This window comes from Myotis brandtii, unplaced genomic scaffold (assembly GCF_000412655.1).
Source record: "Myotis brandtii unplaced genomic scaffold, ASM41265v1 scaffold756, whole genome shotgun sequence".
Classification (NCBI taxonomy): domain Eukaryota; kingdom Metazoa; phylum Chordata; class Mammalia; order Chiroptera; family Vespertilionidae; genus Myotis; species Myotis brandtii.
In genome coordinates this window covers 329,104-340,062 of record NW_005371023.1, presented here as the reverse complement: position 1 = coordinate 340,062, position 10,959 = coordinate 329,104, and positions in this window count along the sequence as shown.

Sequence of the window (10,959 nt, the reverse complement as noted above, 5' to 3'; positions counted from 1 at the left end):
ATGGCTAATATTTACAGTACTATGTCAAACAGGAGTGGTGAGTGTGGGCACCCCTGTCTTGTTCCCGTTCTTAAGGGAAATGGTTTAATTTTTGCCCATTGAGTATGATGTTTGCTGTGGGTTTGTCATATATGGCTTTTATTATGTTGAGGTATGATCCTTCTATTCCCACAAAAAGTCAGTTACCTATAAGGGAGTACCCATACGACTGTCAGCTGATTTCTCAACAGAAACTTTGCAGGCCAGAAGGGAGTGGCAAGAAATATTCAAAGTGATGAATAGCAAGAACCTACAACCAAGATTACTTTATCCAGCAAAGCTATCATTCAGAATTGAAGGTCAGATAAAGAGCTTCACAGATAAGGAAAAGCTAAAGGAGTTCATCACCACCAAACCAGTATTATATGAAATGCTGAAAGGTATCCTTTAAGAAGAGGAAGAAGAAGAAAAAGGTAAAGATACAAATTATGAACAACAAATACACATCTATCAACAAGTGAATCTAAAAATCAAGTGAATAAATAATCTGATGAACAGTATGAACTGGTGATTATAATAGAATCAGGGACATAGAAAGGGAATGGACTGACTATTCTTGGGTGTGGGGGAAAGGGGTGTGGGTGGTGTGGGAAGAGATTGGACAATAATCGTGCACCTATGGATGAGGACACTAGGTGGGGAGTGAGGGCAGAGGGTGGGGTGGGAACTGGGTGGAGGAGAGTTATGGTGGGAAAAAAGAGGAACCAATGTAATAATCTGAACAATAAAGATTTAATTTAAAAAAATGGGTGTAGGATTTTGTCAAATGCTTTTTCTGCATCAATTGATATGACTATGTGTTTTTTTTCTCTCTATTTGTTAATCATCACGTTCATTGATTTGCATATATTGTACCATCCTTGCATCCCTGGGATAAATCCTACTTGTATCAGTCTTTCTATCCAAAATATAACATCCTTTATTCTATCTACTCAGGTCTTAGTTAAAGTCTCTTGTTTATGATTTTAAGTTTATAATTTTATTCACATAAGTAACAAATCTGTTTAAATCTTCATGCTACTATGAATAGGGATTTATTATTGTATTTTACTAGGGTATTTATAAATGTGTTCATTTATAAATGGTTACTTTGTTCTTAAAGTTTCTCAGTTTGTTTTAGTTTTCTATTAAGTAATTGGCTATTTACATTGAGAAACAATATGGTGTTATTCTTCCTAACAATTTACCTATTGTTTCCATATGGATTGTTAGAATTTCCAGAGTAACATCTAATAAAGGGTATGATGTGAGAATCTTTAACTTTTTAGTTTGAATTGCTCTAATATTATCCAGGAAATAAAATTCAAATCCTTATTGGTTTAACTCCAAAACTATGTTCTTAACCAATATGTTATGCAGGAAAATTACTAATTTTTACATACACATTTTATTTTCAGAAAGCAAACAAAACTTTTTTTTTTCACAAGCTGGTCGATTTCATTAGGTTTCCAGCTAATAATTAAATGATCATTCAACAATGGTAATTTTACCTTCATTTTCCTAATATTTACTCATGCTTTCCTGTTTTCTGGATTTAAGTAGAACAATAATAATTGCATCAGCAGAAACCTTTGTCATAAACTTGATTTACTGGGGGTTTCTTTAATGCTTCATTGTTAAGTGTGTTTAGCTGATGGTTTAACAAAGAGATGATTTATCATATTGAGGAAATATTCTTCTATTCCTAGCTTCTTAGAGGTTTAATTTTTAATAAGATGAATACTAAATTTTACTAAATGCCCTTTTAGAATCTTTCAAGAAAATGATAAAAATTTCTCCTTTGAGCTTTTAATATTAGTAAAGCTAATAGGTTGATGGATATAAGACTATTATTTCATTACTACCATATCAAAGGCCAATATACTATTAAGGAATATTTACAAGTATATTATTTGGTGGTTTACCCCTTTTCTAATGTATCAAATGAGTATGTAGTTTTTACTTTTCATTTTTCTTGTTTGGTTTTGAAATTATAATCATGATAGTTACTTACAATTAATTTTAAAGCTTAATATTTTTTTTACTCCTCAGTGAAACAGTTCAGATAAAGCAAGATACTGTCTATTGCTTTAAATTTTAAATAACATAATCTTCAAGTTCTTTAGATATCAAAATTTAAAAAATATGTGATACCCATGTAGAAAAATATATCCACAAAGGAATAATATGGAATCAGAACTTGTATGAAGATGATTCTTTGATAATTAATATTTTTATAATAATTAGAGAAAGTTAAACCTATTTTTTAAAGAACTTGCCCTTAGATTTAATTATCATTTCTACTGTTTCCTGTTTTTTTTTATGTCCTATCCATATACTAATTATTCCCTCTTCCATCATGCTGGTTAATGTTGTAAATCATTGTTTTTTTCTCATAATAGTAACAAACTATTAAAAGTTATAAATTAGTATCTATAATAATAAAAGCATAATATGCTAATTCGTCTGGACGTCCTTCTGGACAACCTTCTGGACAAAGTCGGGGCTGCTAGGGAAGCCCAGGTCCCGGGTGCCAGAGGGAAACTGGTGCCGGCAACCGGGGGAAGGAAGGCCTACTCTTGCACAAATTTCGTGCCTCGGGCCTCTAGTGTGATATAAAATTTTAGGTTTAAGTAATAACCTTTATATAAGGTGATCCATTTTATGTTTTGTCTATTGAATCCTTATAGTTGATATTACCATATCTTTAGTCTGCTTTGTATTTAACCAATGACTTACCTACTCTTTTCTTTTTAAGCTATCTTGGTCGATTGGTTTTAGCACTCTCAGACATAATGAGTGATCTGATCCAATCTGAAGGTCTTATTTTCAACTGAAGAATTTAAGATATCCCCATCCTTTGTCAAAGTGCATAAATTTATTTTATTTCATCATATTTGTAATGCTTTCTTGAATTCTATACTTCATTTTCTATGTTTTAGTTTAGATTTCATCAAAGTAGCATAAATCGAATTCATTTGGGAGGGAATTACAGAAAGCACAAGTAAGGAAATAAGGAAGTGAAAAAATGAGACTGGGAACAGTTTGTTTGTTTTTTTAAAAAAGGCAATACTAGTCACATGAGTGCAGGCAGAACAAGTGTGAGCAACTGAGGCTCAATCCCACTGAAAATCCTCTGAGAGACTTACAGCGTGGATCACAGTCGTGGATCACAGGACTGTTCCGCTGAAGGACAGGGAAGCTGGGGTTTCCTCAGCTGACTCCCAGCCTACACTGAATGAGGGTTACCTCCCAGGGTGTTAAATTCCTGGGCTTCCTTTTCAGCAGGCTGAGCAAGTCCCTGTAGATCTAGAGAAAGCCCTCAGGAAAAGGTATGGGAAGGTGAGACAGAAAGGTGTTTATGGTAGAAAGCTGTGTATGTAGGGACTGTCCACTGGAGACCTGGTGACCCCAGCCATGGGCCGAGAGGATATAGGACACTAACTGTATCTGCTGCACAGAATTGGAGGGTTGCTCCTAATTTTACTCCACTAATACGAAGTGTGTATATATTATCTGTAATTCTACAAATATCAACCACTGATATTCTTAAATACTTCACTGTGTACATTCCCAATTATTATCATCAACAATAAAACAACCACTTTGGTTTATCGCAATATAACTAAAATACAAAAGGCACATATTTGAACTCTGTCCACCTTGTTCACTACTATACCTCCCCTCTCTTCCTTTGCAGGGAGAGAAAAATAGAACTTGGAATTTTAAACCACTTACTATTAGATTGATATCATTTTATGTTATACACAGGGTCCTAAACCACTTACTATTAGATTAGTGTCATTTTATGTTATTTAGATGACAATAGTTCAACTTCGGATTTTACGACTTTACTAAAAGTGATATGCACTTTGTAGAAACCAATTTTTATCTTTTCCCGAGCTAGCAATCTTCTATAACAATAAAAGTGTAGTATGTTAATTTGACCAGACATCCTTCAGGACGAAGTCGGGGCTGTGAAGGAAGCCCAGGTACTGGGTGCCTGCTAGCAGCCAGAGGGAAGCCGGGTCCCATGTGCCTGCTGGCGGCCAGAGGGAATCCCGGCTCCCAGGTGCTAGAGGGAAGCTGGTGCTGGCAGCTGGGGGAAGGAAGGTCTACTCTTGCACAAATTTCATGCATCGGGCCTCTAGTCTACACTAATAAAAGACAAACATGCAAATTGACTGTACCTTCGCTATACCTTAAGCCATGCCCACCAGCCAATGAGAGTGTCTATATGCAAATTAACCCAACCAAGATGGCGGCCAGCAGCCACAGAGCTGGAGCAAGCAGGAGGCTTGGTTGCCCCAATGATGGATGAAGTCAAGCTTCCCAGCTGCCGCGGCTGGCTCTGAGCTCCACTCAAAGCAACAAAGTTTCAATTATAGAAGGTAAATAAACCCCAGATACCTGCTTTCAGTCGGCTGTGGCCATGGAGCTGGGGGGAGCAGGAGGCTTCCCTCCCGCCTGCCCTGGCCAGCTCTGAGCTCCTATCAATGCTACAAAGTTTCAATTATAGAAGGTAAATAAATCCCAGAATAAAAAAGAAAAAAAGGAGAGGCTGGGAGCTTCTGTCGCCGGTGGGGTAGGGGTAGACGGGGGACTTGGCCAGCCTGAAAACGGCCCTCAGCCCCTCACTCAGACTGGCCAGGTACCCCAGTGGGAACCCCCACCCTAAAGGGGGTGTGGCTAACCTGCAGCCAGCCATCAGCCCCTCACCCAGGCTGGCCAAACCTCCATGAGGTGAGGGTCCCCACTGGGGGGGGGGGCTTGACCAGCCTGCAAACAGCCATCAGTCCCTCACCCAGGCGGCCAGGCACCCCAGTGGTGACCCCCACCCTGAAGGGGGTGTGACCAGCCTGCAAACAGCCATCAGCCCCTCACCTAGGCAGCAAGGCACCCCTGCGGGACCCCCACCCTGATCCGGGACACACTTCAGGGCAAACCAGCCGGCCCCCACCCGTGCACCAGGCCTCTATGCTATATAATAAAGGGTAATATGCAAACTGACCCTAACAGCAGAAGGACTGGGAATGACTGGTCACTATGACACACACTGACCATCAGGGGGCAGACGCACAAGCCAGGCTGATGGCTGCCAGTACAGCGGTGGTGGTGGGAGCCTCTCCCGCCTCCTCAGCAGCGCTAAGGATGTCCGACTGCAACTTAGGCCTGCTTCCCGATGGCAAGTGGACATCCCCTGAGGGCTCCCAGACTGCGAGAGGGCACAGGCTGGGCTGAGGGACCCCCCAAGTGCACAAATTTTTGTGCACCGGGCCTCTAGTATTATAAAAGCCTAAGCGACCAGTTGACTGAACGACCGAATGATCAGTCAACCAGTCACAATGATGCATCACTCAGCTAACCAACGGGCACCAGACACCGCCTGTTGGTATCGGGCCAAAACCAGCAGTCCTACATCCCCCGAGGGGTCCCAGATTGTGAGAGGGCACAGGCCAGGCTGAGGGACCCCATTGGTACATGAATCCGTGGACCGGGTCTCTAGTTGGTGGAATAATACTCATGATTCTGGGCAGCCATAGCAAGATCGTTTTGCCCAATTTTAGGCTAATGTAACTGTTCTGAGCATGTTTAAGGTAGCCAGAGAGTGTGGCTCAATGGTTGAGGGTAAACATATGAACCAGGAGGTCACAGTTAGATTCCCAGTCAGAGCACATGCCTGGGTTGCAGGCTCAATCCAGTGTCGGGCATGCAGGAGGCAGCCAATCAATGGTTCTCTCTCATCATCGATGTTTCTCTTTCTTTCTCTCTCTCCCACCCCACCCCCCCGCTCCCTTCCTCTCTGAAATCAATAAAAAAGATATTTTAAAAAAATTTAAGGCTAGGCTAAGCTATAAGGTTCAATGTATTCAATGTATGTTCAACTTAATATTTTCAACTTACTAAGAAATAACCCCCTTGTAAACTGTAGAGAATCTTCCACAATTATTTGTAGTATGTGCACCATGTTAAATAACCATTCAATTTAATTCATTATTTAATTCATTATTTAATTCATTATTCTTTACTTTCATTTAGCTTTTCAGTTGGTAACATGAACCTAGAAACACTTATTTTAAAAATGTGCTTAGTATGTTTTTGTAAGTGTCCTTATATCTTTTTTTTTTAAATATATTTTTTATTGATTTTTTTACAGAGAGGAAGGGAGAGAGATAGAGAGTTAGAAACATTGATGAGAGAGAAACATCAACCAGCTGCCTCCTGCACACCTCCTACTGGGGATGTGCCCGCAACCAAGGTACATGCCCTTGATCAGAATCGAACCTGGGACCTTTCAGTCTGCAGGCCGACGCTCTATCCACTGAGCCAAACCGGTTAGAGCGATATCTTTTATATATGAATACCATTTTGATTATATATTTTTTCTAAACTCTACATTACTTATTACTTCTCACATTTCAAACCTGTTGCTAGAACAAATCTACAACTCTGATTTCCCTTCCTTCTTTGAACTTATTATTCCTGCCTGGATGAATATCAGGATAGGCTTAGAGAAAAATAAAAAAGAAATTTATATATTTCAGCAAAATACGTGGTATTACCTGTCATATGATGAACTGCTTTCAAATGCAGGGTCAGAGTTTTTCATGTTATTTTTGTTTGTTTTAATCTGAGAAATTTTCCATTAGTACATCTTTCTGTATTATAGTATTTGTATATTTTTATTTGACTTGTTCTTTGGAATAAAAAAAATTATTCATATTTTGGATATTTATTGTATGTACCTCTTTCCAAGACTCTCCCAAGCTTTTCCACATGTAACTTCTCTGGTTTTCTGATCCTTAGTGTTTCTATTTCAGTTGTTCATTTGTCTATTGTAGTTTTTAAATTATTTCAATTATTTCCTGAATTCTACTAGTTTTTTTGTTGTTTTTTTTTTACAGAGCCTGGGTCCACATTCCTCTGAATGACATAAGATCACAACAGGAATGTCTTTAAAAATATTTCACTCCAGTATTTTCACTCAGAACTATGATCTTCCTTTACCGCAGGGTTACATTTACCTTCTTTTATATAGATGATTTCTTTCAGTGTTTGTTGTTGTATTTTGTTCACACATCATTGAAGAAAAAGCACATTCTAGCTGAGTAGTTATTCACAAAGATATATTTTACTTTGCCATTCTTAGTGTTTTCTTAAAAGCTACTTAAAACTCTTTTCTGACCTCAAGCTGAAAACTGGTTTCATGTACGTTTATATTATCCTTTTTGGTGATCTAACTGCCTGCCTAATTTAGAGCCATAGTAGTCATGTTGTCACTGGTAAACTTCCTGTGAGAGGGGCTGACTTTTCAATTATTTTTCTTTGGTGTATTCTCCATTTTCCACCTGGAACAACTGTCCTTTCTGAGGGTGCTGTCTGCCACTCTTACTCCCTCCACTCTAGAAATACCTGATAGTCATCTTATTTCAAACAAGAATTCTTGCTCTTGTTTTTCCTCAGGAACTCAATTCCAATTAAATTGTTATATTTTAATAAAAAAAAATCCAGCAGGCCCTGACTGGTTTGGCTCAGTGGATAGAGTGTTGACCTGCGGACTGAGGGTCTCAGGTTCGATTCCAGCCAAGGGCATGTACCTTGGTTGCAGGCACATCCCTGGGGGGGAGTGGGGGGAGTGTGCAGGAGGCAGCTGATTGATGTTTCTCTCTCATCGATGTTTCTAACTGTCTATCCTCTTATATATATAATCCAGCATATTTCTCTCCTATCCCATAGCCTGTCTTTGACTATTCAACTATAGTCTTAAAATAACAGATCAGAAAAAATATTAGTTTCTTTCTTGATCACTTTTGTTTAATTCTTATAATCCAATACTACTAACTTCTCTGAAAAAAGTTTATAAGGAATTCTCCATTACCTTCATTTAACATTGTTCTATTCTTGATTCTTCTGGCATATGGATGACATCCTCCCATGATTTTTATCAAAAATGCTAAATTATCCTTCTGTTTTTATATTCTTTTGTTCATTTGATGCTGATTTAGAAAAGAGAGTGAAAATTTATATACTGATGCTCAAGTTGCTTGTCATCTACGATTCCTGTCTACTCCATATTTTAGATGTCACCACACAGATGTCTACTTAAGTCTCCATCTGTTTCTCATAATAAGTCACTTTCAGATATTTACTTTTTTCCCCTCTTTGTCTTCAAGAAAATGTACTATTCCCTTTTATTACCATATGTGTTTTTCCCCTTTTTTAGGCTCTGTCTCCAGCCTTTTGAATGGGCAAAATGTACATCAGTCTAAGGCAGCAGTTCTCAACCTGTGGGTCGCGACCCCTTTGGCGGTTGAACGACCCTTTCACAGGGGTCGCCTAAGACCATCCTGCATATCAGATATTTACATTGCGATTCATAACAGTAGCAACATTACAGTTATGAAGTAGCAACAAAAATAATTTTATGGTTGGGTCACAACATGAGGAACTGTATTTAAAGGGCCAGAAGGTTGAGAACCACTGGTCTAAGGTTTGATGACAACAGTGTGGGTGAGGTGTCATTTGTCCACTTCACTCTCCTACATGGGAGCCATTCTGACAGCTTCCCCATTTCACTTCATCTGAACACCAGGTGCTCTACACAACATCTAGTGAAATTCTAATACCTAGCAAACATTCAACTCTTGGTCCACAGGATTAAAGTGGATCATTCCTAGTTCAAAATGGTAGTTTCTCTGACTAAGCTCAAGAGTGAGGTGCAATTGCTCCATCTCTCAGCAGGATAAAGCATGAAGAGCATCCTGGCACACATATCCCAGCCCTCTTCTGTCCCATCCCTGTTTCTGATAAAGAGATCAAGCACCCAAGTGTGCAACAGGCTTACACCTATCCCTTTCTCTGTAGTTTTTATTCTGGAAGGTTAATCTCTGAATAGATTAGAAAAAGATGAGTTACTGATGATGAGGGACTAGAAATCTTGCTTCTAACCAAAGCTAACTTCCAGTGAATTAAAGGTTGGTATTTTATTAGCTTACAGTTTCTCTGTATCTTGAGTTTTCTCATACTTCAGAGCATAGTGATGAAACAGCATGGCTTCCCTATTTTATTTTTAAATAGATCACTGGATTTTCTTTAAATTGCCTACTCTCATTTTTGCTTATTTATATACTTTAATGAAAATCAGAGATAATATTATAAATTACATCTAGTCTGCTCTATGCAAACCAGAATTGTTCAACTCATTTTTTTATCTTTTCATTATTTCAGAGTTTCCCCCATTTAAGCCATTATTTCAGTCACCTGAAAATATTACATAACTACCACATGTCCTCAGTATGCTATGTTCTGGACATATTAGCATATCCAAGGTATTATCATTTCCTTTAAAAGACTTAGTCTAGTAGGAGAAAATGATCTGTATATAAATAAGTAAGCTGCCTGCTCTTACATGGGCCTTATGATATAATTCATTATGCTAGATTTTCAAAGGAAAAAGTGGTAGGTTCCAGGTAGGTTCAAGGAAAGAGAGTCAAGATTTGAGCAAAGTTTAAAAAGAGAAGTAGGTGCAAAAAACAAACAAACAAACAAACACAAAACAGTGTAGGACAATTGTTGTCAGAGTCAGAAGATTTCAGGTGGTGAGAACAATGTCTGGCATGAAGCTGCCTGGTTTACTGGAGGAACTGAGAGCAACTTGGCACTGCTGAACTACACGACGTGAGAAATACCAGCCACTGTTAAGTCTAGGGGGGAAAGTGGCCCAATAAAAATTTGAAACTATAGAAATAGTCCAATATAAAATTCTTATAGTGTGTGTCTAATACTATTAGAGTATTTTTACACGTCTCCAGAGATTGATATTTTGTTATAGTTTCTACCTCCATTTTTATAACTATTATCATGTAGGAAACATTTGTCATATAAATCACATTTAAGAAATATTCCAAATATTCCCAGCTTGTCATTTTAGTTTGAATGACTAAAATTCACTAATCTACATTGCTCTTCTCTTAACATCAAATAATCTAGAAATATTAAAATAGCCTAATTGGTTTTGCTTTAGGTCATAGACATTTAACTCAAACATTACAACTATGTATTTTCTAGATCTAAAATAGCACAGATCATAATTTTTCCCTGCACTGAGAGACAAACAATATGCATTGCCTGAAGTAACAAAGCACAAATGTATGGCATATGGCATACAGCTGAGAATATTTAAAGTGCTTACTTACACTAAGAGGAGGTCACAACCTATTGGCATAACCAGAACCTAAAGGGCACTTTCTATTGCTGGAATGTCAACCAAGAGAATGGCAAGAGAGTGTGTCATACCTCAAAAGTATTTACAATGCCAGAGAGATACAATTTGACAATGAAGAGTGGAATGGTAAAGTACGTTAGCTTAAAGATGCAGGAAATATAAACTAAAGAAAAATTATGATGGCTATTTGCAACAGACTATTAGTATGAAAGGTGAGTGACAATGAAAAACTGTAAGTCAACAATTTGTACACTCTAAATTGCTCTGTTTCATATTCAAAGGGGATTTCCAACTCTCCCATAATTTTTCTGGGATAAGGATAAATAATAGTGACAAATAAGCAGTATCAAAGCATTCTTAAATTATATAGAAGACAACTTTATGACTCATAAAGCATAATACCCTGAAAAAAGATACAGTATTCTATCTCTTACACACAAGGAAAATAATATTCAAGCTAGTATCATAGGCTGCTATAAAAATCTCATGGCACATTTTTGTTGAGTGCCTACTATGAGCCAAGCACCATCCTAAACACATGGCATATGTCAATGACCAAAACAGATGAAGACTGCCCCAACAGAACTTAATGTTTAGCTGGAATGGGCATAAAATAAACAAGTATAACAACTAAGCAAATTATATCTTGTACTAACACTGATAAATACTACATAAAAAGAACAAGTAGTGTCGGGGGGGGGGGAGATGTCAAGGTG